This window comes from Aquarana catesbeiana, linkage group LG11 (genome assembly GCF_042186555.1).
Source record: "Aquarana catesbeiana isolate 2022-GZ linkage group LG11, ASM4218655v1, whole genome shotgun sequence".
Classification (NCBI taxonomy): Eukaryota; Metazoa; Chordata; class Amphibia; order Anura; family Ranidae; genus Aquarana; species Aquarana catesbeiana.
The window spans coordinates 31700622-31725929 of NC_133334.1; the positions used below are offsets into that span (position 1 = coordinate 31700622).

General features: G+C 46.7%; 1 protein-coding gene across 1 annotated transcript in view; it reads left to right on the top strand.

Moving 5' to 3' along the window:
- The window catches only part of TSPAN18 (tetraspanin 18), a 224330-nt gene that overhangs the window by 139228 nt on the left and 59794 nt on the right, over positions 1-25308 (top strand). The window contains exon 3 of the mRNA XM_073604166.1: positions 11067-11167. The gene's annotated coding sequence lies outside the window, so the exon portion shown is untranslated. The remainder of the gene's footprint in view (positions 1-11066; positions 11168-25308) is intronic.

The window sequence follows — 25308 nt, forward strand, 5'->3', positions numbered from 1 at the left end:
TGTTCATACTTTACTTGAAAAGCTTATTTATTCTGAGTGGGATCACCCAGACAAACGTTTTTTTTCCGCCGAGAAAGTTTTCAACACTTTATCCGATGGAAGAAAGGTTTATTAAAATGTGGGGAATACCAGCTATGGATGCCGCCATTTCCTCCATAAATAATAGCCTGACTTGTCCTGTAGACAATGCTCAGATGCTCAGGGATCCTGTAGATAAAAGGATGGAATCCCTATTGAAGGATGTTTTCTCCTTAGCAGGATCAGTGGCCCAACCTGCAATAGCAGCGATTGGAGTCTGTCAATACTTAAGAGACCATGTTAAGCAGGTCATCAAAGTATTACCTGAACAGCAGGCCCAGGGGTTTGCTAACCTTCCAGCGGCCTTATGCTTTGTGGTTGACGCCATTAGAGATTCTATCGTGCAAACCTCCCGTCTTTCACTGGGGTTGGTGCATATACGTAGAATCCTATGGTTGAAAAATTGGTCAGCCGAAGCACCATGTAAGAAGCTACTGGCTGGGTTTCCATTTCGTGTTTTCGGTTGTTTGGAGAGGACTTGGATAACTATATCAAGAGAATCTCTTGTGGGAAAAGCACTCTCTTACCTGTCAAGAAGAAGAGTAAGCGTCCCTCTTTCAAACGGACTCTTTCCCCAGCGCCGGGGGCTTCAGCCTCCAGGCAGTCTCGACGGCCGCCTCCATCGGGGTCCAGAGACAAGAGTCAACCCCAGGGACAAAAGAAGTCCTGGGGAAAGAAGCCTACTAGGCAAAACACTAAGACCTCTGCATGAGGGGGCGCCCCCGCTCACTCGAGTGGGGGGAAGACTGCGACAATTCTCAGAGCTCTGGCAGGAGGACTTCCAGGACAGATGGGTAGTCTCCAAGGTAACCTTAGGGTACAAGCTGGAGTTTCAGGAATTCCCTTCTCCTCGGTTCCTCAGATCAAATGTTCCCAGAGACCCAGAGAAGAAGCAGTCGCTCCTTCTAGCGTTAGAGCGACTTTTGTCGCAGGAGGTCATTATGATAGTTCCCGCAAAGGACCAGGGATTGGGCTTCTATTCCAACCTTTTTACGGTCCAAAAGCCAAATGGGGATGTCAGGCCCATTTTGGACTTAAGGGATCTGAACCGATTCCTAAGGATTCAATCCTTCCGCATGGAATCAATTCGAACAGTAGTTCCCACCCTGCAGGGAGGAGAATTTCTGGCATCAATAGACATCAGAGATGCATATCTGCATGTGCCCATTTTTCCTGCTCATCAGAAGTTTCTGCGCTTCGAGGTAGGAGGGCGCCATTTCCAGTTTATGGCTCTGCCCTTTGGGATAGCCACTGCACCTCGAGTGTTCACAAAGATCTTGGCTCCTCCTCTGGCCAGATTAAGGGCTCAGGGTATAGCTGTCATAGCATACCTAGACGACCTGCTCTTGATAGACCGGTCGGTAGCCTCTTTGAATGGAAACTTGAGGACCACGGTCAGGTATCTAGAACACCTGGGTTGGATCCTCAACTTAGAAAAGTCTTTCCTAAAACCAGTAAGAAGACTGGAATATTTAGCTCTGATTATACATACAAGCCAGGAGAAAATATTTCTACCCCAGGCAAAGATCACTGCTTTGAGAGAGCTGATTCTGACAGTAAGGACCAAGAAGGGTCCCTCAGTCCGCCTTTGTATGAGGCTACTAGGGAAGATGGTGTCTTCATTCGAAGCAGTTCCCTATGCTCAGTTTCACTCAAGAATGCTGCAACACAGTATTCTGTCGACCTGCAACAAGAAGGTTCAGGCATTAGACTTTCCGATGCACCTGTCGCATGCGGTGCGTCACAGCCTCAATTGGTGGCTCATACCCGAAAACCTGCAGAAGGGGAAATCCTTTCTACCGGTTACCTGGACGGTGGTAACAACAGATGCCAGTCTGTCAGGTTGGGGAGCAGTTCTGGAACAGGCTGCGGTCCAAGGAGTATGGTCCAAGACAGAGAGGACCTTACCCATCAACATTCTGGAGATCCGGGCGATACATCTAGCTCTAAAAGCCTGGACTATCAGGCTACAGGGTTGTCCGGTCAGGATCCAGTCCGACAATGCCACAGCAGTGGCTTATGTCAATCATCAGGGAGGCACCCGGAGCCGAGCTGCTCAAAAAGAGGTGAACCAGATCTTAGTCTGGGCAGAGATGCATGTGCCATGCATATCGGCAGTTTTCATCCCGGGAATAGAGAATTGGCAGGCGGACTATCTAAGTCGCCAGCAGTTACTTCCAGGGGAATGGTCTCTGCATCCCGACGTCTTTTGGGCCATATGCCAAAGATGGGGGGTTCCAGATGTAGATCTCTTTGCATCCCGATTCAACAAAAAGATAGACAGATTTGTGGCAAGGACAAAAGATCCTCTTGCATGCGGGACGGATGCGTTGGTGATTCCGTGGCATCGGTTCTCACTGATTTACGCATTCCCGCCTATTCTGCTACTACCACGACTCCTTCGCAGGATCAGGCAGGAAAGGAAGTCGGTACTTCTGGTGGCCCCCGCTTGGCCCAGAAGGACTTGGTATGCAGAAATAGTAAGGATGACGGTAGGTTCCCCGTGGACACTACCGGAACGCCCAGACCTGTTATTTCAAGGTCCAGTGTTCCATCCTGCCTTACAAACGCTAAATTTGACGGTTTGGCTATTGAGACCCACGTTCTGAAGAGTCGTGGGCTCTCAGGTCCTGTCATATCTACCTTGATTAATGCAAGGAAGCCAGCTTCCAGGATGATTTATCATAGAGTCTGGAAAGCTTATATAACCTGGTGTGAATCCAGAGGTTGACATCCCAGGAAATATGTCATAGGTAGAATCCTTGATTTTCTACAGATGGGATTAGAGATGAAGCTGGCCTTGAGTACCATCAAGGGCCAGGTCTCTGCTTTATCAGTATTATTTCAGCGGCCACTTGCTTCGCATTCTTTGGTCCGAAACTTTATGCAGGGGGTGATGCGTCTTAATCCTCCGGTTAAAGCGCCCCTAAACCCCTGGGACTTGAATTTGGTCCTGGCTGTGTTACAGAAACGGCCTTTTGAACCAATAAGTCAGATTCCTTTGGTCTTGTTGACAAGGAAATTAATTTTTCTGGTGGCCATCTCTTCTGCTAGAAGAGTATCAGAATTAGCAGCCCTTTCCTGTAAGGAGCCTTATTTGATTATACACAAGGATAGAGTGGTACTACGCCCTCATCCTAGTTTTTTACCGAAGGTGGCTTCTGATTTTCATTTAAACCAAGACATTGTTCTACCTTCCTTTTTTCCAGATCCCTGTTCTCCGGAAGAGAGATCTCTACATTCGTTGGATGTAGTAAGAGCAGTTAAGGCCTATCTAGGGGCAACTACTCAGATCCGCAAGACGGATGTTTTGTTTGTGCTGCCAGAGGGTCCCAATAGAGGACAGGCAGCGTCAAAAGCTACCATTTCTAAATGGATTCGACAGTTGATCATTCAAGCTTACGGTTTGAAACAGAAGATTCCTCCGTTTCAGATCAGGGCACATTCCACAAGGGCTATTGGTGCTTCTTGGGCAGTGCATCACCGGGCCTCTATGGCTCAAATCTGCAAGGCCGCAACCTGGTCTTCAGTTCATACATTCACCAGATTCTATCAGGTGGATGTGAGAAGGCATGAGGATATCGCCTTTGGGCGTAGTGTGCTGCAGGCAGCGGTACAGGGTCCTCAGGTCTGATTGCACCCTACTTGGTCGTGGTTCCCCCCCCTCAGGTAGCATTGCTCTGGGACATCCCATCAGTAATTACTGTGGCTCTGTGTCCCGTGATGTTCGAGAAAGAAAATAGGATTTTTTAAAACAGCTTACCTGTAAAATCCTTTTCTTTCGAAGGACATCACGGGACACAGAGGTCCCACCCCTCTTCTAATACACTATATTGCTTGGCTACAAAACTGAGGTATCCCTGCAAGGGGGAGGGATTATATAGGGGGTTGAACTTCCTGATAGGGTGTGCCAGTGTCCAATCACCAGTGATACCTATATAACCCATCAGTAATTACTGTGGCTCTGTGTCCCGTGATGTCCTTCGAAAGAAAAGGATTTTACAGGTAAGCTGTTTTAAAAAATCCTATTTTTTTGGGGGGGGGGGGGGGGGTGGAAGGTATTTGTACTAGTAGGGAAGATTTGGTGGTGGGGGGTTGTGCTCAGTGGGGGGGGGGTGGAGGATTTGTTCTAGGAGGGGTGATTTATTTTAAGGGGATCTGTGCTAGTAGGGAATATTGGGCGGGGGGGGGGGGTGTTTGTGCTAGGTGGGGGGATAAGGGTGGAGGACTTGTGCTAGGAGGGGTGATTTTTTTTTGTGGGGGGGGGTCATTTGTGCTGGGTGGGGGATATTTTGGGGATGGAGGGGGGAGTGATTTTTGCTGGCACATAATGCTCATACATCTTTGGGGGGGTGAAGTTTGGCAGGTTCGTCCTGGGCTCTAGGTGACCTTGTCCCGCCAATGGTATACATACATTAGTATTGACCACACAATGGCAAGTGGATGTCTCTCTGATGCCGATGGGTTTGTGGGCCAAAAGGCTGATGGAGGGTCCCCTCTGAACCCAACAAAAGAGTGTATGAAAACACAAGAACAATAATGTATCAGGGGTCTTGCACACTGATCTATGAACAACCGTATTCCTGGCCAAAATTTCTTGGGTTTATTTTCTGCGTATTTGTGCATACATGAGTAGAATAAGTTCTAGCTCTCAGAATGGAAATTTAACCTCTTCAAATGAACATTTTTACGTGAGTATGCTCGTATTCAAGCGCCACCATGTTTTTCTGATAGGGGGTACCGGCTGTCTCTTCTGAGTTGAGTAGTGATCCCTGATGATACACATGCGATTTGCTGTATCATTGGGGGGGGGCAGTTGCAAAAAACACGAAGGGATCTCCAACTTTTGCCCTCCTTTTTTTTTTCTCAAAAAAAAAAAAAAAATGAAATTTCAAATTGTGTGAGAGGAGGGCGTCAGAAGGTGAATTGGGAGAAAGTTAATGAGGAGGGTGAAGGTCCACTTTAAAATTCTCTGAATGGCACTGGTGGTGAGCGGCCAGCCTCCTGTGTTCATTAAGCAGAAGTGCAGCTGCATCGCTACTTAAGTGTGGATCACTAGAGCACCGATGTCTACTTCAGGGATTTCCAGCTTCAAGGGGCTCTGGTCAGGTAAGGTATATACATAGTATTGCAAAAGAAAAAAAAAGGAACAGGGAGCTCCACCATCTAAGTGTAGACTTTTATTAAAACCATAAGAATAAAAAAAATCAATATGCACTCACATGCAGTAATAGGGAAAAAGGCACATCAAACAATCCTGCAGGCATCTGCAGAGTTTGCCAGGGAAGCGGCCAAGTATAGCAGAGTAGCGCCTGGAAGCGGATGTATACCGTAAGCAGAGTTTGCCAGGGAAGCATTGCCGGGCAATGCGGAGTGGGTTACAGGAAGGGACTGGGTGTGTGAACACCAAGGAGACCAGCATGGAATAAACCTCTGAGCTGGAAGCCGGAATGACGCAATGACGTTGGACATATGGACGGGGCAGAATGTTGTAGAAGGCAGGACTGCGCGTTTCAGGGCTTCGGAACGCCCCTTTCTGAAGCCTAAAAGCAGGACCAATGTAACTACGTATAACATACCAATGCCTGGAATTATTCTTTAAATAGAAGTAGAGATGAATGCTGTGTCAAGGCACCTCTGTAAAGTATTCCCCACTTCAGAACTGATCTGAAAGTACTCTTGCTTAACCTTGTAACTAAATAACATTGATAAATGAGGCTCTCTACTTCTATGTAGCCTTTATATCTATATCTATATATATATATATATATAGATATAGATATAAAGTCTGTAATCTTTGTCTTCCTCTAGCAGAGCGGAGAATGTGAATAGGATGTAAATGAAATAATCTAATTGTGTGTACTCTTTCCAGCTCTTGAAATACATGTTGTTCTAAAGAGCAGACGCATTGCGCTGTGAGCGGCTGCCTCATTTACCAAAGGGCTGTCTGAACAGAATTATTTCCGAACTGCTGAAAGGCTAAACACTCTAACGTCCGTGGCCCGATGTAAATGGTGTCATTTGCAATGGATCTGTTATTTCGCTGTCACAGCTCGGCGAGGACCGGGAAAAGGTCACTGCCTTGGCATTATGGGTGTCCTGTCTTCTCTTACGGTAAACAGCCGGTCTTCCGACCCAGCCGCTGTCCTCATCTCTGCTGTTATATTTTTCAGATTGTCCTTAAAACTTTGACATGGTTACATAAAAAGTTTCAGAACTAGAACTTTTTATTGTTTTTTATTTTTCAAAGGTGCCCCCGTCTGGGCTGGTTATTTGGTAGGTTAAGAGTGAGTTTTATCTTCAAAGAGATTTCCTTGCAGCAGTACACCCAGGGCCGGTGCTAGACTATTTTGCACCCTAGGCAAGACCAGCTACTTGCACCCCACCCCTCTAAAAAAAAACAAAAAACTGTACACATTGCCCCCCTTTAATGCTACATCCCCTTTAACCCTACACCCCCTTCCTATACACACTGCCCCCTTAATCCTACACCCCCTTCCTATACACACTGCCCCATACTTTAACCATACACCCCCTTCCTATACACACTGCCCCATACTTTAACCATACACCCCGTTTCTATACACACAGCCCCCCTTTAACCCTACACCCCTTCCTATGCACACTGCCCCCTCCTTAACCATACACCCCCCTTCCTATACACACTACCCCCCTTTAACCCTACACCCCCTTCCGGTACACACTACCCCCCTTTAACCCTACGCCCCCTTCCGGTACACACTGCCCCCTCTTTAACCCTACACCCCCTTCCTATACACACTGCCCCTCTTTAACCCTACACCCCCTTCCTATACACACTGCCCCCCTTTAACGCTACACCCCCTTCCTGCACTCCATGCCCCTCTTTAATGCTACATCCCCTTTAAACCTACACCGCCTTCCTATACACACTGCCCCCCTTTAATCCTACACCCCCTTCCTTTACACACAGCCCCCCTTTAACCCTACACCCCCTTCCTTTACACACAGCCCCCTTTAACCCTACACCCCCTTCCTATACACACTGTCCCCTCTTTAACCCTACACCCACCTTCCTATACACACTGCCCTCCTTTAACACTACAACCCCCTTTAACGCTACACCCCCTTCCTGCACTCCATGCCCCCTTTGATGCTACATCCCCTTTAAACCTACACTCCCCTTCCTATACACACTGCCCCCCCCCCCCTTTAACCGTACACCCCCTTCCTATACACACTGTCCCCCTTTAACCCTACACCCCTTCCTGCACACAATGCCCCCCTTTAATGCTACATCCCCTTTAAACCTACACCCCTTCCTATACACACTGCCCCCCCCTTTAACCCTACACCCCCCTTCCTGTACACACTGCCCCCCTTTAAGCTTACGCCCACCTTCCTATACACACTGCCCCCCCCCCTTTAACCCTACAGCCACCTTCCTGTACACACTGCCCCCCTTTAACCCTACGCCCACCTTCCTATACACACTACCCCCCTTTAACCCTACAGCCACCTTCCTATACAGACTGCACCCTTTTAACCCTACACCCCCTTCCTGTACACACTGCCCCCTTTAACCCTACACCCCCCTTCCTATACAGACTGCCCCTTTTTAACTGTACACCCACCTTCCTATACACACTGTCCCCCTTTAACCCTAACCCCCTTCCTGTACACACTGCCCCTCTTTAACCCTACACCCCCCTCCTGTACACACTGCCCCCTTTATTCCTACACCCCCCTTTCTGTATATACTCTCCCCTAACCCTACACCACCCTTCCTCTATACACTGCCCCCTTTAACCCTACACCCCCTTCCTGCACAAACTGCCACCTTTCCCGCACACACTGCCCTGTATATACTATACCCCCTGTGATGTGTGTTGCCCCCCCGACCCCCCGACCACCGACAACCCCCCCCCAAGCCCCACGCTGGCTGGCGGTGACAGTCGGCAATCGGGGCTTTGGGTTGACTTCAGCTGCAGTGAGTGGTGATCATCATGCAGTGAATGACCTTTTCCAGTGCTGGAATCTCAACTCACTTCTGCTGTGTGCGAGGGAGGGGCGGCGGCTCTAGAGGGGACATCCACCGGGGAGGAGGTGACAGGAGAGGAATGTGGCAGTGCCCCCTAGGCAGCTGCCTAGTTCGTCTACTGGTAGAACCGGCCCTGAGTACACCATATAGGCAAAAAGGTTATGAACACCTAATCATCACACCTGTATAAACTTGTTAAATACTCCCAAATTATGGGCAATATGAGTGCCCCATCTTCCTTGCAGCCTCAACTCTTCTTGGAAAGCTTTTTACGAGATTTCAGAGCATGTCTAAGGGAATTTGTGTCCATTCAGCCAAAAGAGCATTTTTGAAGTCCGGTACTGATGGTGGATGAGAAGACCTGGCTCACATTAGACATTCTAAGTCATCCTAAAGGTGTTCAGTAGGGTTGAGGTCAGGGTTCTGTGCAGGCCACGCAAGTGCCTTCACACCAAGCTGGCCAAACCATGTCCTTATGGAGCTGGCTTTGTGCACTGGTCATGCTGGAACCAAAAAAAAGCTCCCCCAAACTTTTCCCATGGTGCTTCAGAAGTTCTGTATTGTCCAAAACTTATTTTATATGCCTCAGCATTAACAGTTCCCTTCATTGGAAACACACATATTTCAAGCTATATAGTGTCTTTGTCAGATTAGACCTAAGTGTCCTTCTTTTGCAGTGGTATTCCTCAGTCATCATTGCATGCAATGTTATAGAAAACTCCATGGGAAAAAGACCATTTATCAGTTGTACCCTTAACTTAAAAAGTGTCAGAGGACCCCCCCCCCCCACTCCCAAAACAGAACCCTGTGCTTCTTCTTCACGGGTGAGTTCTAGGCATTGATTTACTGAAACTGTGCAAAATCTGGTGTAGCTCTGCATAGAAACCAATCAGCTTCCAGGTTTTCTTGTTAAAGGGTAATTAAACAAGCTGAAGTTAGAAGCTGATTGGCTATCATGCAGAGCTGCACCAGATTTTGCACTCTCCAGTTTTAATAAATCAACCTCATAGGAGTCCGTCCCACCTGTGGAGTGAGAATCCCTGCCACCTGTGCCTTCAGTGACTCTATGAGTAATATGTTTCTTTATTGTGTAGTACACCTTTATTGGGAAAGTGATCTCACACAGGGGGCACCAATTTTGTGACAGCACTTCCCTTAAAAAAAAAATACCATTTCTAATAAGGACATAGAACACGTCTTACACTTCTTGTGGGTGGTGATGAAATATCTATTTTTGAGTGTTCTAGGTTCCAGGACTGTGTAGTGAGAGGGTTTCTCTCCCAGCACCCCAAGGATGATAAGAAATGAGAGATGGGAACATCCAGCACCCCAAGGATGATGGGATGCTGGATGTTCCCATCTCCCATTTCCTTCCATCCTTGGGGTGCTGGATGTTCCCATCTCCCATTTCCTTCCATCCTTGGGGTGCTGGATGCTCCCATCTCCCATTTCCTTTCATCCTTGGGGTGCTGGATGTTCCCATCTCCCATTTCCTATCATCCTTGGGGTGCTGGATGTTCCCATCTCCCATTTCCTATAATCATTGGGGTGATGGATTATTCCATCTCCCATTTTCCATTATCTTTGGGGTGCTGGATGTTCCCATCTCCCGTTTGCCAGTACCTTTGGGGTGCTGGATGTTCCCATCTCCCATTTGCCATCACCTTTGGGGTGCTGGATGTTCCCATCTCCCATTTGCCATCACCTTTGGGGTGCTGGATGTTCCCATCTCCCATTTGCCATCACCTTTGGGGTGCTGGATGTTCCCATCTCCCATTTGCCATCACCTTTGGGGTGCTGGATGTTCCCATCTCCCATTTGCCATCACCTTTGGGGTGCTGGATGTTCCCATCTCCCATTTGCCATCACCTTTGGGGTGCTGGATGTTTCCATCTCCCATTTACCATTGTCTATGGGGTGCTGGATGTTCCCATCTCCTATTTGCCATCATCCTTGAGGTGCTGGATGTTCTCATATCCCATCATCTTTGGCGTGCTGGATGTTTCCATCTCCCATTTTCTATCATTCTTAGGAAATGGGAACATCCAGCACCCCAAGAATGATAGAAAATGAGAGATGGGAACATCCAGCACCCCAAAGATGATGGCAAATAGGAGATGGAAACATCCAGCACCCCAAAGGTGATGGCAAATGGGAGATGGGAACATCCAGCACCCCAAAGATAATGGAAAATGGGAGATGGAATAATCCAGCACCTTAACGATTATAGGAAATGGGAGATGGGAACATCCAGCACCCCAAAGATGATAGAAAATGGGAGATGGGAATATCCAGCACCCCAAAGCTGATAGGAAATGGGAGCCTTAAATAATAGACAAGAGTTTTCTTTATTCATTCTACACTGGGTCTGTTTTTATCGAGAAAACACATTGAGGGTTTAAGATGGATAAAGCTCCTCTTGGTCCTAAGTCTGAATCTTCAACCACAAAAATGGTAAATTTTCGATAGGGATTCGTTGTAGAAACTGGTAAGGAATCAAGTAGAAGCTTTTTGCCCCAAAGGGAAAACAATGGAAGCAAGATCAGCAGAGGTGCCCATATTAGAATTAGATGTTTGAAAGTTTTTTCTTTCTTTCAAATTATGGTATGCAAACTTTGTAAAAGCTCAATGATGGACCACTAAATTAACAAGCAAAAAGATTGAAGTCCTCTGTATTTCAAGAAGACGGTATTTAAAGGGAAACTGAGCTAAACTCTAATATGATATCAGGCAACAATCCTTTCTGTGAGGAGAACAAAAACACTTGCTATCGGTTCCCGTATCTCTTTGTGTCTTTCTAAGAAATGTTTGAAGTTATCGGCATTCCTAAATATCTTTTCTCTGCATTTTGTACCAGACCAGATAAGGTCTCCTCTTGGAGATGACACACAGTAGCCAAAGACTGTCAGTCTGTGTATTGGTGTAACAACTTGGCAGAAGAGCTTCATGTTTCTTGTCTATATTTCAGGAGCTCCTGGGAGGTCTGCAGGACAGAAGCTAGCGGTCCTGATTGATGTGATTTCACCCAACCTGAGGTCCGATCGCTGAGAGATTACCAGCTTTGTGAAGGTGAGAATCTCAGTTGTTCAGAATAAAGTAATGGCCCCAGACATAAAAAATCTGGGAAAGAAAAGGAAATGGTGTCACCCATAATAAGAATTTACATTATTTTTTTTTTAAATAGAATGGTTGGAATATGATTGGTATGGGCAAGGCAGACCCCTTTCTTTCTTCTAGCGAGCGTTATAATGTATAATGTAAGACCAGCTGTCACTTTCATCCATGACCAAAACAGGACCTTTTTATTATGCATTTGTTATTTCTAGAAAATGTTAAAGGTAACAACTGCAAACACAGTAGTACATCAATGTTACATTGAGTATCTGACTAATACATTAGTCATATATAATAACATATAATGGTGATATGTTACAGTACAGTATGTGACTCTTTAAATGTTTAAAACTTTTATTATTTTTTTTTTTACATGACCAATAGGCCCCTATGAGATGGCATATTGGTTACGGGTTCTCTTTATGGAGACACCCCCAGGGGTCTCTTAAACCCTGGATATCTCCTCTGTACTCCACTGTAGCTGATGGAACACAGATTTTGTTCCATCAGCTGTTTTAACTAACACGGATCCCGGAGAATGACCCCTCCGGTCCAGGAAGTGATGTCATACACGTCACCTCCTGGTCTGTGCTCAGGAGGGAGGTTCAGTGGATGGATGTCCGTTGAGCTCCCGCTACCCCTCCCAGTGGAACCTGCCATAATTGAGCCTGCAGGTGGGATAGCGGACCCCCCCCCCCATGGTGGGAGGATTAGAGGGGAGAACAGGACATTAGTTATGGAAGTGATCGGCGGCTTCACAGATGCTTGTATCACCCCCACTATGAAAGCCGACAGTATAACGGGTTAAAAATCCGAATCCCCAGCAATTGGTTGGGCAATGCATTCAGATTTTATTAATTCCCCCCCCCCCCATACCGGCATCCTAAGGCAGCTGCCTTGTGCTGGCACTGGCCCTAGGCCCTGCCAAGTGATGTTGGACCCAAGGCCATTCAGACACCATCAAATAGAAAGTAAATCAGTCACAATTCAGGAAATCCCTAACAACCTCTGGAGGAACCCTGGTTGGGAATTGCTGGTTTAAAGATTTGGTTCCAATAAGACCTCAGATGCTTGCAGTGCAATAACTTACGTACTATAGACCCAGACTCCCCAGCACAGAATTGGCAGAGGAGAATTTTGAGAATTTGAATGGGTTGAGGTCAAGGGCGGACTGACCATTGAGCCACTCGGGCACTGCCCAAGGGCCCTGGGCCACTAGGGGGCCCCATCAAGGTTGTCAGCCTCAGTAAAACCAGGGACAGTATGAAAAAATCTGTGTTTTTTTTTTTACATCTGTCTCCAAAATGTCCCTTACCGACATCCTTTTGGTCTAAAAATCCAGAGATTATAGCTGCCTCACCTTCTAAGCCAATAGAAACATGTCTGTGTATACTGTGTGTACATGTATGTGTATACTGTGTGATTGTATACTGTGTGTGTGTGTGTATACTGTGTGGCCCCATAATCTCTGATTGCCTGGGGTCTCCATAATCTCCTATGGCCCGGGGGCCCAATGAGTTGTCAGTCCGCCCCTGGTTGAGGTAGTAGCAGGGAGGCCCTAGCAAGGTCCACCATGGAGACTCTGGCAAGGTCAGGGTCAGTGGGAGAATTAGTTCCCCATCTCTTGTTTTAGTGGGAGGAATAGTGCCCCATCATTGGTGTCAGTGGGAGGAATAGTACCCCATCTTTGGTGTCAGTGGGAGGAATAGTGCCCCATTGTTGGTGTTAGTGGGAGGAATAGTGCCCCATTGTTGGTGTCAGTGGGAGGAATAGTGCCCCATTGTTGGTGTCAGTGGGAGGAATAGTGCCCCATTGTTGGTGTCAGTGGGAGAATTAGTTCCCCATCTCTTGTTTTAGTGGGAGGAATAGTGCCCCATCATTGGGGTCAAAGGGATGAATAGTGCCCCATCGCTGGTGTCAATGGAAGGAATATTGCCCCACCATTGGTGTCAGTGGGAGGAATAGTGCCCCATCACTGGTGTCAGTGGGAGGAATAGTGCCCCGTCACTGGTGTTAGTGGGAGGAATAGTACCTCATCATTGGTGTCAGTAGGAGGAATAGTGTGCCATCATTGGTGTCAGTGGGAGGAATAGTGCCCCATCTTTGGTATCAATGGGAGGAATAGTGCCCCATCTTTGGTATCAATGGGAGGAATAGTGCCCCAAGGGTCTGATAAAGGCAAGCTAAGGGCCACAGCTTGGAGACCCCTGTATTAGAGGATTATTTTTATAAAAGTAAATAGGGTTGGATTAATTGTTTCAGCAGAACATGACTCCAGATCACGGCCTAATTGCAGCCCATCCCTTTTAACATCTGAGAAAAAAAAATTCAGATAAAGGTTTACAAAGTGAAATGTAGGAAGGAGTTGGAAGCATTGAGCCGACATCCTCGCCGGGTTACCGGAGACGTCTGCAAATGTCCAGAGCAAATTGTTCTCATTCCGTGTGACAGATTGCAGAGGCCCGGGTAGATTACGCATCGCGGTCACATACGTTCGGTGGATCGCGGCCAGCTGGCCCCAAGACAGCGCCGGCAAATCCTCTTATTTTGGAGGGGAAAGAGAAGTTACTGATGCACGGAATTATTGGCCTGGACAATTTAATAGACTGCGTGACTCATCGGCCAATGATATATTCCACAACTGGGAATTTAGTATTTCTTTTTTTTTTTTTTTCTCTTTTTCGCTTCACAACGGAGGAGCGCGGTCTGGTCTATGGTAACAATTTATATCTCCAGAAGAAGGTGCAATCTATTATCGCTAACTGAGCAATCATTTGTAATAGCGACTTTGGGTTACGGAGGACAGAAGATGGATCGCTAGCATGGAGACGCAATCAATAAACAAGATGTTATTTAGCTAAGTATATGTCTGAAGTCCTGACACCTTCCTTCTCCTCTCCAAAGAAGAGATCTTCACTCGGAGCCTGACATTTCTCCGGGGATTACAGAGGTTTTATGAGACGTGGGAGAAAATGAAGTATTCTCTGTATATCCTTTACAGGGGAAGGGCTACAACACATACACTATATTGTCAAAAGTATTGGGACGCCTGCCTTTACACACACATGAACTTTAATGGCATCCCAGTCTTAGTCCGTAGGGTTCAATATTGAGTTGGCCCACCCTTTGCAGCTATAACAGCTTCAACTCTTCTGGGAAGGCTGTCCACAAGGTTTAGGAGTGTGTCTATGGGGAATGTTTGACCATTCTTCCATTCCATTGTTGGACGAGAAGGCCTGGCTCGCAGTCTCCACTCCAATTCATCCCAAAGGTGTTCTATCAGAGTGAGGGCAGGACTTTGTACAGGCCAGTCAAGTTCCTCCACCCTAAACTCGCTCATCCATGTCTTTATGGACCTTGCTTTGTGCACTGGTGCGCAGTCTTGTTGGAACAGGAAGGGACCATCCCCAAACTGTTCCCACAAAGTTGGGAGCATGAAATTGTCCAAAATGTCTTGGTATGCTGACGCCTTAAGAGTTCCCTTCACTGGAACTAAGGGGCCAAACCCAACCCCTGAAAATCCACCCCAATCCATAATCCCCCCTCCACCAAATGATTTGGACCAGCGCACACAGCAAGATCCATAAAGACATGGATGAGCGAGTTTGGGATGGAGGAATTTGAATGGCCTGACCTCAACCCAATAGAACACCTTTGGGATGAATTAAAGCGGAGACTGCGAGCCAGGCCTTCTCGTCCAACATCAGTGCCTGATCTAACAAATGTGCTTCTGGAAGAATGGTCAAACATTCCCATAGACACACTCCTAAACCTTGTGGACGGCCTTCCCAGAAGAGTTGAAGCTGTTATAGCTGCAAAGGGTGGACCAACTCAATATTGAACCCTACGGACTAAGACACCAGAGCCCCCCCATTACATCAGAGTTCCCCCTTCTCACCAAAGTCTCCCCTTTACAGCAGAGTCCCTCTATTACACCAGAATACCCCATCACTCCAGAGTTCCTCCTTGAGCCTCCCCCCCTTTCACAGCAGAGTCCATCCATTACATCAGAGGTCCCCCTTCACTCCAGAGTTTATCCTTGGCAGTCCCTCCATTAAATCAGAGTCCCCCCCCCCTTTTGCACCAGATTCCATCCATTACATCTGAGTTTCTTGCTTCACGCCAGAATCCCCCCTTTCACACTCGAGTACTTCCACATCAGAGTCCCCCCTTCTCACCCAAAGTCTCCCCTTTACATCTGAGTCCCCCCTTCGTACCAAAGTCTCCTCTTCACTATTGAGTCTACACCCCCCCCCCTCCCTTTCACAACAGAGTCCCTCCATTACATCAGAGTTCCCATCTTCACACCCCTTAAAATCAGGATCTCCCATCACTCCAGAGTTCCTCCTTTACACCCGAGTCCCCCCCCCCCCCCCCCCCCACACACAGCAGAATTCCTCCATTACATCAGATTTCCCCCCTTCACATTATAGTCTAGTCACACCTTTTAAATGATGAATCAGACAAAATTCCTATCAGCAACACTCAGCTCTACAAAATTGAGTTTAAGTTGGGTGGAAAATTGTTTATCAAAAAGTGTCTTCACCCAATCAGTCACAGTTTGGGTTTTCAGGCAGCCATGGCACTGGACATTCCTCCATCCACGCTCTTCATGTGATTTGGGATCAACCTACTTTCTCTCAATCAGCACGCGGGTTAAAAAGTGAGCTGTGTATGGCGGTCTTTATTCTCTGTGTTATAGAGGAATAGAAGAGTGGGAGGGTTTGTGTAGCAGGAGACAATCGGTGTCGGCCCACAACAGGACATACAATATCTCACAAAAGTGAGTACACCCCTCACATTTTTGGAAATATTTTATTCTATCTTTTCATGTGACAACACTGAAGAAATGACACTTTGCTACAATGTAAAGTAGTGAGTGTACAGCTTGTATAACAGTGTAAATTTACTGTCCCCTCAAAATAATTCAACACACAGCCATTAATGTCTAAACTGCTGGCAACAAAAGTGAGTACACCCCTAAGTGAAAATGTCCAAATTGGGCCCAATTAGCCATTTTCTCTCCCCGGTGTCATGTGACTCGTTAGTGTTAGGAGGTCTCAGGTGTGAATGGGGAGCAGGTGTGTTAAATTTGGTGTTATCGCTCTCACTCTCTCATACTGGTCACCTGAAGTTCAGCATGGCAAAACCTGTATCTGAAAAAAAGAATTGTTGTTCTACATAAAGATGGCCTAGGCTATAAGAATATTTCCAAGACCCTGAAACTGAGCTGCAGCACGGTGGCCAAGACCATACAGCGGTTTATCAGGACAGGTTCCACTCAGAACAGACCTCGCCATGGTCGACCAAAGAAGTTGAGTGCACGTGCTCAGCGTCATATCCAGAGGTTGTCTTTGGGAAATAGACGTATGAGTGCTGCCAGCATTGCTGCAGAGGTTGAAGGGGTGGGAGGGTCAGCCTGTCAGTGCTCAGACCATACGCCGCACACTGCATCAAATTGGTCTATATGGCTGTCATCCCAGAAGAAAGCCTCTTCTAAAGATGATGCACAAGAAAGCCCACAAACAGTTTGCTGAAGACAAGCAGACTAAGGGCATGGATTACTGGAACCATGTCCTGTGGTCTGATGAGACCAAGATAAACTTATTTGGTCCAGATGGTGACAACCAGGTGAGGAGTACAAAGACAAGTGTGTCTTGTCTACAGTCAAGCATGGTGGTGGGAGTGTCATGGTCTGGGGCTACATGAGTGCTGCCGGCACTGGGGAGCTACAAATCATTGAGGGAACCATGAATGCCAACATGTACTGTGACATACTGAAGCAGAGCATGATCCCCTCCCTTCAGAGACTGGGCCGCAGGGCAGTATTCCAACATAACGACACCAAACACACCTCCAAGATGACCACTGCCTTGCTAAAGAAGCTGCGGGTAAAGGTGATGGACTGGCCAAGCATGTCTCCAGACCTAAACCCTATTGATCATCTGTGGGACATCCTCAAACGGAAGGTGGAGGAGCGCAAGGTCTCTAACATCCACCAGCTCTGTGATGTCATCATGGGGGAGAGGAAGAGGACTTCAGTGTCAACCTGTGAAGCTCTGGTGAACTCCATGCCCAAGAGGGTTAAGGCAGTGCTGGAAAATAATGGTGGCCACACAAAATATTGACACTTTGGGCCCAATTTGGACATTTTCACTTAGGGGTGTACTCACTTTTGTTGCCAGCAGTTTAGACATTAATGGCTGTGTGTTGAGTTATTTTGAGGGGACAGCAAATTTACACTGTTATACAAGCTGTACACTCACTACTTTACATTGTAGCAAAGTGTCATTTCTTCAGTGTTGTCACATGAAAAGATAGAAGAAAAGATTTACAAACATGTGAGGGGTGTACTCACTTTTGTGAGATAATGTAGAAATCCACTTGAATGAATAGGAATTTTCTGTACTTGCCGGGTCTTTATAAGAACAAACCACGGAGAAATGTTCTTGTATTGTGGGGATGTACTGTGTATGGATTTGATTTTTTTTTGCCCTGACATGCACTTGAAGTATTACACACCCAGTTTGATGAGAACTCTGCTATAAGAGCGGGGTCAGCTTCAGAGCACCTCAATAAATGGGGATCTGAGAGAATACAAGTCCTTCTGATCATTACTATAGCAACAAATCAAATCCCTGACACAGAAAAGAAGAAAGGGCTGCTGAGAGCCTCGTGAATTAGATTGCGTTCATACTCCTGGTCCTCCTCTGCCTTCTGCTGTTCACTTGTCACCAGTGACATCAATGTCCACTTTCATGGAGTGGGTTAAAGGCCCTGAAGTTTAGTTGAATGATGTCATCCAGCAGTATGATGTCCTTGTAATTAATGGAGAATGTGATTGTTGGCCTGGCAACTTCTGCACACAGAAGGATTTCTACAATTCCCTTGTGATTGAGGGGTAAGTTTAGAATTAAAGTGCCTCCCTGTAATATTGGAGTCTAAAGGACAGGTGAACTCCAAACATAAATTGTATAGAAAGACCAACGCGTTTTGGGGGGACTACACTCCACCTCCACCATCAGGACTAAAACGCAACATGAAAAATGGCACAAAGGGCTCATTCACACTTCCAGCCAGGGACAGAAATTGTGAACTTTATGAGAACCATCTGGCCACAGTGCCCCTGCCAGTAAATCCTTTATTTTTTCACTTCCTTTACCAGGGTGGCAATGCTAATTGTTCTACAGTGAAATCATAAGGGGCACAAGAGGTGTGCAGACCCAGGAAATCAGTGCAGGGATGCTGAAAACCCCTCACAATAGACACAACCATTGGCGGCCGCTCCATTAGGGGCGCCGCCACCCTAATTCATGCGCCCGGCCCCTAATCTACATGCAGGGCGCAGGACGCATGGTTTTCAATCGTTTTTTTTTTTTTTTGAAGCACGATTAGAGCCTGAAGCTCTAATTGGCTTCAAAAAGGGTGGGCTCGGAATGCAGAGCACTGCGCACTGAGCCCACCCAGTTGTGTGACAATAGCGAATTAATAATCAGGAAGCTGGTCTTAAGACCCGATTGTCCGAGAAGGCAAGCAAGTGTATTGGCCGCCGAGGAGGAGACACAGGGGGAACCCGCTGAAGCTGCCCCCGCGACCTAGATGGGGTAAGTGCGGGGCTGGTGGGCGGACGGGGAGTCTTTTGACCATCGATGGTGGTGGGGGGTTTGACTGATGGACCAACCGAATGGGGGGGGGGGGGGGGGGGGGCTGTAGCAACCAATCCAATCAAAATTCAGGGCGGGAATCATGGGAACCCTTCTTCATGATGGATACAGCGGGTATGCAGACCCAGAAACTCAGCACAGGGATAGTGGGAGCCCCTCATAGTGGACACAATAGGTGTACAGACCCTTGAATCTCATCACAGGGATGGTGGGGGCCCATGTTAATTGGCACAGCAGATGTACTGACCCAGGAACCCATTGCAGGAATGGTGGGAACCCCTCTTGATGAGTACAGCAAGTGTGCAGACCAAGAAATTTACAGCACAGATCTTGGAAGCTCCTTTTGATGAATACAGCGGGTGTGCAGATCCAGAAACCCAGTACAGGGATGGTAGGAGTCCCTCATAACGGACACAACAGATGCACAGACTCAGGAACTCAATGTAGGGAAGGTGTGATCCCCTCATGATGAGCACAGTAAGTTTGTAGACCTGGGAACTCATTACAGGGATGTGGGAGCCCCTATAATGGGCACAGCAGATGTGTAGACCTGGGAACCCCTCTTGATCAGCACAGCAAGTGTGCTGATCAAGAAATTCACAGCCGGGATGATAGGAACTCCTCATGATGGGCACAGCAGGCACACAGACCTAGAACTCCGCGAATGGATGGGAGACCCTTATAATAAACCCAGCAAGTGTGCAGAACAGAAACTTAACTCTGAGATGATGGGAGCTCATCATAATGGGCACAGCAGGTGTGCAGACCCAGGAGCTCAGCACAGGGGTGGTGGGAACCCCTTTATAATGGCCACAGTGGGTGTGCAAACTCGGGAACTCAGGAGAACGATGGTGGTAGCCCCTCAATGGGCAGTAAGTGTGCAGATATGTTAGAATGTTCGATATATGTAGTTAAACCTTGGATTGCAAGCATAATTTGTTCCAGAAACATGCTTGCAATCCAAAGCACTTGTATATCAAAGTGAATTTCCCCAAAAGAAATAATAGAAACTCAAATGATTCGTTCCACAACCATTTATTCCTAGGTCCCTTCAGTTTATAGTCCATATAAAAAGATTATAGCGATGTGACCAGGTTGTGTAACCATAAAATGTCCTTCCACAAATGGAAGCCTCCACAAGGGGATCAGAAGTAAAATCCAGCAGGAGCTCCAGAGTATAAAAGAGAAAAGAGGCGCCTCTAAGTGTAGCAAAATGTTGCTAAATGTTTTACCTTCAATAAATGCAACCATATTGCTACACTTAGAGGCGCAGCTCTTCTCTTTTATACTCAGTTGTGACGTGACGCTACTTGTATATCAAGACATTTCTTGTATATCAAGTGAAAATTTATTAAAAAATGTTGCTGGTCTTGCAAAACACACTCAAACCAAGGTTTTACTGTATAATTCTTGTATGGCAGTTATTCAGTGAGAAGATATAAATTAAAAAAAAAAGGCAATTTATCACACAAATAAGAAGTTTTATTGTGCTGATCATATTCCCATATGTCTTCTATTGGACAAAAGTTTCTCTTAACCACTTCCCGCCCGGTCAATAACAGATTGATGGCCGGGAAGTGGTTCTGTTATCCTGACTGGGCGTCATATGACGTCCAGCAGGATAACATGCTGGCGCGCGCCCACGAGGGCATGCAGCCTGGTGATAGCGAGTGCGGCGTGTCAGTCTGACATCACGATCGGAGATGCGGCGTAAGATGCCTTTGTCAGAGGCTTCTTACCACGTGATCAGCTGTGACCAATCACAGCTGATCATCGCGTGAACCAGGAAGTGCCGGTAAACGGCATTCCTCGGTTCGCGCCGACAGGAAGAGCCAATCGGAGCCAATCAGCGGCTCTCCCTGTCAGAGGGGGGGGGTCTGTGCTGATAATCAGCACACTGATTATCAGCACAGCCCCATCAGATGTGCCAAAAAGGTACCCAGTCAGTGTCCCCTCAGGATCGCCTATCAGTGCCCAATAAAGTGCCATATAGTGCCCACCACAGTGCCAGTCAGTGCCCATCACATTGCCAATCAGTGCCCTACAGTAACACCTGTCAAAACCTCATCAGTACCTCATCAGTGCTGCCCATCAGTTCCACCTGCCAGTGCCACCTGTCAGTGCCAATAAGTGCCGCTTATCAGTGCCCATCTGTGCCGCCTGTCAGTGCCCATCAGTGCCACCTATAAATGCCCATCAGTGCCGTCTATCAGTGCCCATCAATGCTGCATATCAGTGCCGCCTATTGGTGCCCATCAGTGCCGCCTATCAGTGCCCATCAATTCTACATATCAGTGCCTCCTCATCAGTGCCCATCAGTGTCACCTTATCAGTGCCAACTCATCAGTGCCCATCAGTGCCGCCTCATCTGTGCACGTCAGTGAAGGAGAAAACCAAATTTTATAACCGAAACTAAGAAAAACTTTTTTTTTTTCAAAAATTTCAGTCTTTTTTAGTTGGTTTAGCAAAAAATAAAAACCCCAGTGGTGATGAAATACTACCAAAAGAAAGCTCTATTTGTGGGAAGAAAAGGATAAAAATTTAGTTTGGGTACAGCGTAGCATGACCGCGCAGTTGTCATACAAACTGCGACTGCGCTGAAAGCTGAAAATTTTCCTGGGCAGGAAGGGGCAAAAGTGCCCGGTATTGATGTGGTTCAGGAGCAGAGTATGATAATATCGTCCCTTTTAGGATTTTTGTCCAGTTTTGTCGCTGACTTTGCAGCAGAAACTTCTGGTTTGCGTCCAAACTGACAATTAGCCACTCGTTATTCTAATAACTTGTAACGCTGCCACTAACCCTATTACACGCGGCGTGCTGAGTGACCAGTGCTCCCCCCCCCCCCCCCCGTCTTCTGATATAATGGTGTGCAGGGCATCTCCAGGCTCCACAGACTCTTTGTATCTGAAGCAGATGAGACCATGTAATTAGTATCTGTAATAACCTACACAGACAGACAGAGAGAAAAATTAATACGGCTTGTTAATTAAAACATGACTTCACTTTATGGATTACGGAAAGATCTGCAGAGGGTGACACCGGGCGTCTCTTCTTCTCTTTATAGCTGGCATTTCATATTAATCTATGATGAGCCAACAGTGCCCACAGAGATTAAAGCGGATCTATGCTCAAATATTTACTTGCCTTTCAGTAACTTTACAGTCTGCAATGATACATTCTGGAGCTGTCACAATATTTCAGCACCAGTAAGATTTTTCTTAGGCTGAGATCATGTCATCGGTCTGCTGCAGGCAGGAGGAAGTATATCCTTAGGCCCCTTTCACACGGGTGGAACAATCAGGTCCGCCTTTTAGTTTTGTTTTTTTTTTTTTAGGCAGATCATCCATTGCCCATACCTCCCAACATTTTGAGAAAGAAAGAAATCACCGCTTCTAGGAAGACCGATTTGAAAACGAACATCTCCTCCATGCTGGAAGCAACAGGTGCTGGCAATGATTGTACAATGAAGTAATTAGAAAAAGTCCTGGACAGCCGCACTCAAAATGATATGTTGCCTTTATTGAATAAAAGTCATCAAAGATACGTGCCACAGCAGAAAAATGCAGGAAAACTGACGCGTTTCACACTGTAGTCAGTGCTTAATCATGATTAAGCACTGACTACAGTGTGAAAAGCGTCAGCTTTCCTGCATTTTTCTGCTGTGCCATGTATCTTTTATGACTTTTATTCAATAAAGGCAACATATCATTTTGAGTGCGGCTGTCCAGGACTTTTTCTAATTACTTCATCCCAACATTTTGAGATGGCAATGAGGGACACCTACTGGCAAATGTATGTAGGCATAGGACACGCCCCCTGCCACACCCCCTTAAAGGAGAATTAACCAAGAAAAAGTTTAATTTAATCTACAAGTGCTTTTTTTTTTTACCACTAATATTCTTTCATATTGGCTTTTAAAATGTACAAATGCAGCAATTTAGAATTCGGATGAAAGGTTTAGCACTGGGAAACACTTTTTGAAAGATAAAAAGTTCATTTTATATACAACTATATGGATTAGACCTAAATGAGGGATAAATGAGGGGGAAAGAGGGACATTGTCCAAATCAGGGACAGTCCCTCAAAATCAGGGACAGTTGGGAGCTATGCATTGCCCTCTGTGGAGCAGCGGATGTAAAACCAAATGTTTTACCCCCTTATTAGCATCGCTCCCAACTGTCCCTGATTTGGAACAAAGTCCCTCTGACACTCTCTTCTCTTCATTTGCCCCTCATTTTGATCTGATGCATATACCTCAGGGCCGGTGCTAACACTAGGCAAACTAGGCAGCCGCCTAGGGCGCACTGCTGCCTATGGGCGCCCGGCCACTGGTGTTCCTACTCCCTTCTCTCTGCAACAAGCAACTTAGTCTCAGCATCAGCAGGCAGCCGCCGATTCGGTTCGCACATAGTGTCAGAGGCACAGTGGCGGCAGAGGACTGTGTCTGTGTCCCCACTCCCAAATGAATGGAAGCAAGTAAACATTCATTGATGGGCGCTGGTGAGGCTGCATTTGATGGGCGCTGGTGAGGTTGCATTTGATGGAGCGCTGGTGAGGCTGCATTTGATGGGCGCTGATGGGGCTGCATTTGATGGGCGCTGGTGAGGCTTCATTTGATGGGCGCTGGTGAGGCTTCATTTGATGGGCGCTGGTGAGGCTTCATTTGATGGGCGCTGGTGAGGCTTCATTTGATGGGCGCTGGTGAGGCTGAATTTGATGGGCGCTGGTGGGGCTGCATTTGATGGATGCTGGTGAGGCTGAATTTGATGGGTGCTGGTGGGGCTGCATTTGATGGACGCTGGTGTTCCTTCTCCCTTCTCCCTGCAACAAGCAACTTAGTCTCAGCATCAGCAGGCAGCCACCAATTCGTTCGCACATAGTGTCAGAGGCGCAGTGGCGGCAGAGGACTGTGTCTGTGTCCCGACTCCCAAATGAATGGAAGCAAGCAAACATTCATTGATGGGCGCTGGTGAGGCTGCATTTGATGGGCGCTGGTGAGGCTGCATTTGATGGGCGCTGGTGAGGCTGAATTTGATGGGCGCTGGTGGGGATGCATTTGATGGGCGCTGGTGAGGCTGCATTTGATGGGCGCTTCATTAAAAAGGTGGGGTATACCTGGGAAGGACAAAGCGAGTGCAGTCAGTGGTGGAGCCAAGGGGGGGTTGCGGCAAAATGAGGTTTCGCCTAGGGTGTCAAAAATCCTTGCACCAGCCTTGATATACCTGTACTATATATAAAATGCACTATTTATCTTTTAAAAAGTGTTTCCCAGTGCTAAACCTTTCATCCAGTTTGGAATTTGTTTCATTTGTATATTTCACAGGGGCCAGTAGAGTTGCTGGCTGGTCGCTATGTTGCTGAGCTCCCATTGAGGCTCTTTAAATCGACCACCCGGCCCCCTCTATCCAGCAATACACTTGGTATCTTTACCTCACACTGTGACTTAGGGGACGCCATGACCCCCTATACTCTTCAGTCGTTTATTTGGCAGATTTAGGGTTTTCACCCTGCTGCTGCAATACTCCTTCAACCTTTCCAAACTCCTGCCTTGTGGTGGCATCCTGGGGTGGGGGGGGCTTTGCAGGTGGTGTCCAAGTTGGTCTTCTGGAGTGTGGTTTTTCAAGAACATTAGATCTTTGGACCATCTCCCATATGATTTTTGACTCTGCGACATGCACCTCTGATACAACCTCCATTATTTGGAAAATCTCTTATACTGTTAATTCAGGACACCTCTAAAGAAGGAATCCTGAAACGCGTTAGCCTGTATTGTATTCTCATTCCACACTCTGTTATGGCATGTCCTGTAACATTTTGCTCATGTTTCATGCCTTTTTATACTTGTGTATTAATAATATTTCTACATTTTATATTATCTACATTTTGTATTCCTATATCAGTGCCTATATAGTCCCACTCTTTGAGGGAATTTTTTCGCTTGTATATTTCAAAAGCCAATATAAAGGAATAATAGTGGTAAAAAAAAAAGTGGGTTTAACTTTATTTTGTATGGGGGGGGCTTATCCCTGCATACTTTTGCTAATAGGTGTCCCTCGTTCCCATCTCAAAAAGTTGGGAGGTGTGTAAAAGACTTAGACCTTAGTAAACCTTAGTTTTAATTGACTCATTTGTCCTCCTTTCCCTTAGATATGTGTGTGTGTATACAGTATATATATATATATATATATATCTATATCATTACTTACACTGGTTTCAGTGTAGTACTTTTCTTAAATTGTTGATCAGTTTAGTCCCACCTCACATTGGTGGTTAGTGTAGTGCCCCCTTACATTGGTGATCAGTGTAACACCCCCTTACATTGGTAGTCGGTGTAGTGCTCCTTTACTATGGTGGTCAACGTAGTGCCCCTTACATTGGTGGTCAGTGTAGTGCCCCCTTACATTGGTGGTGAATATAGTGCCCCCTTACATT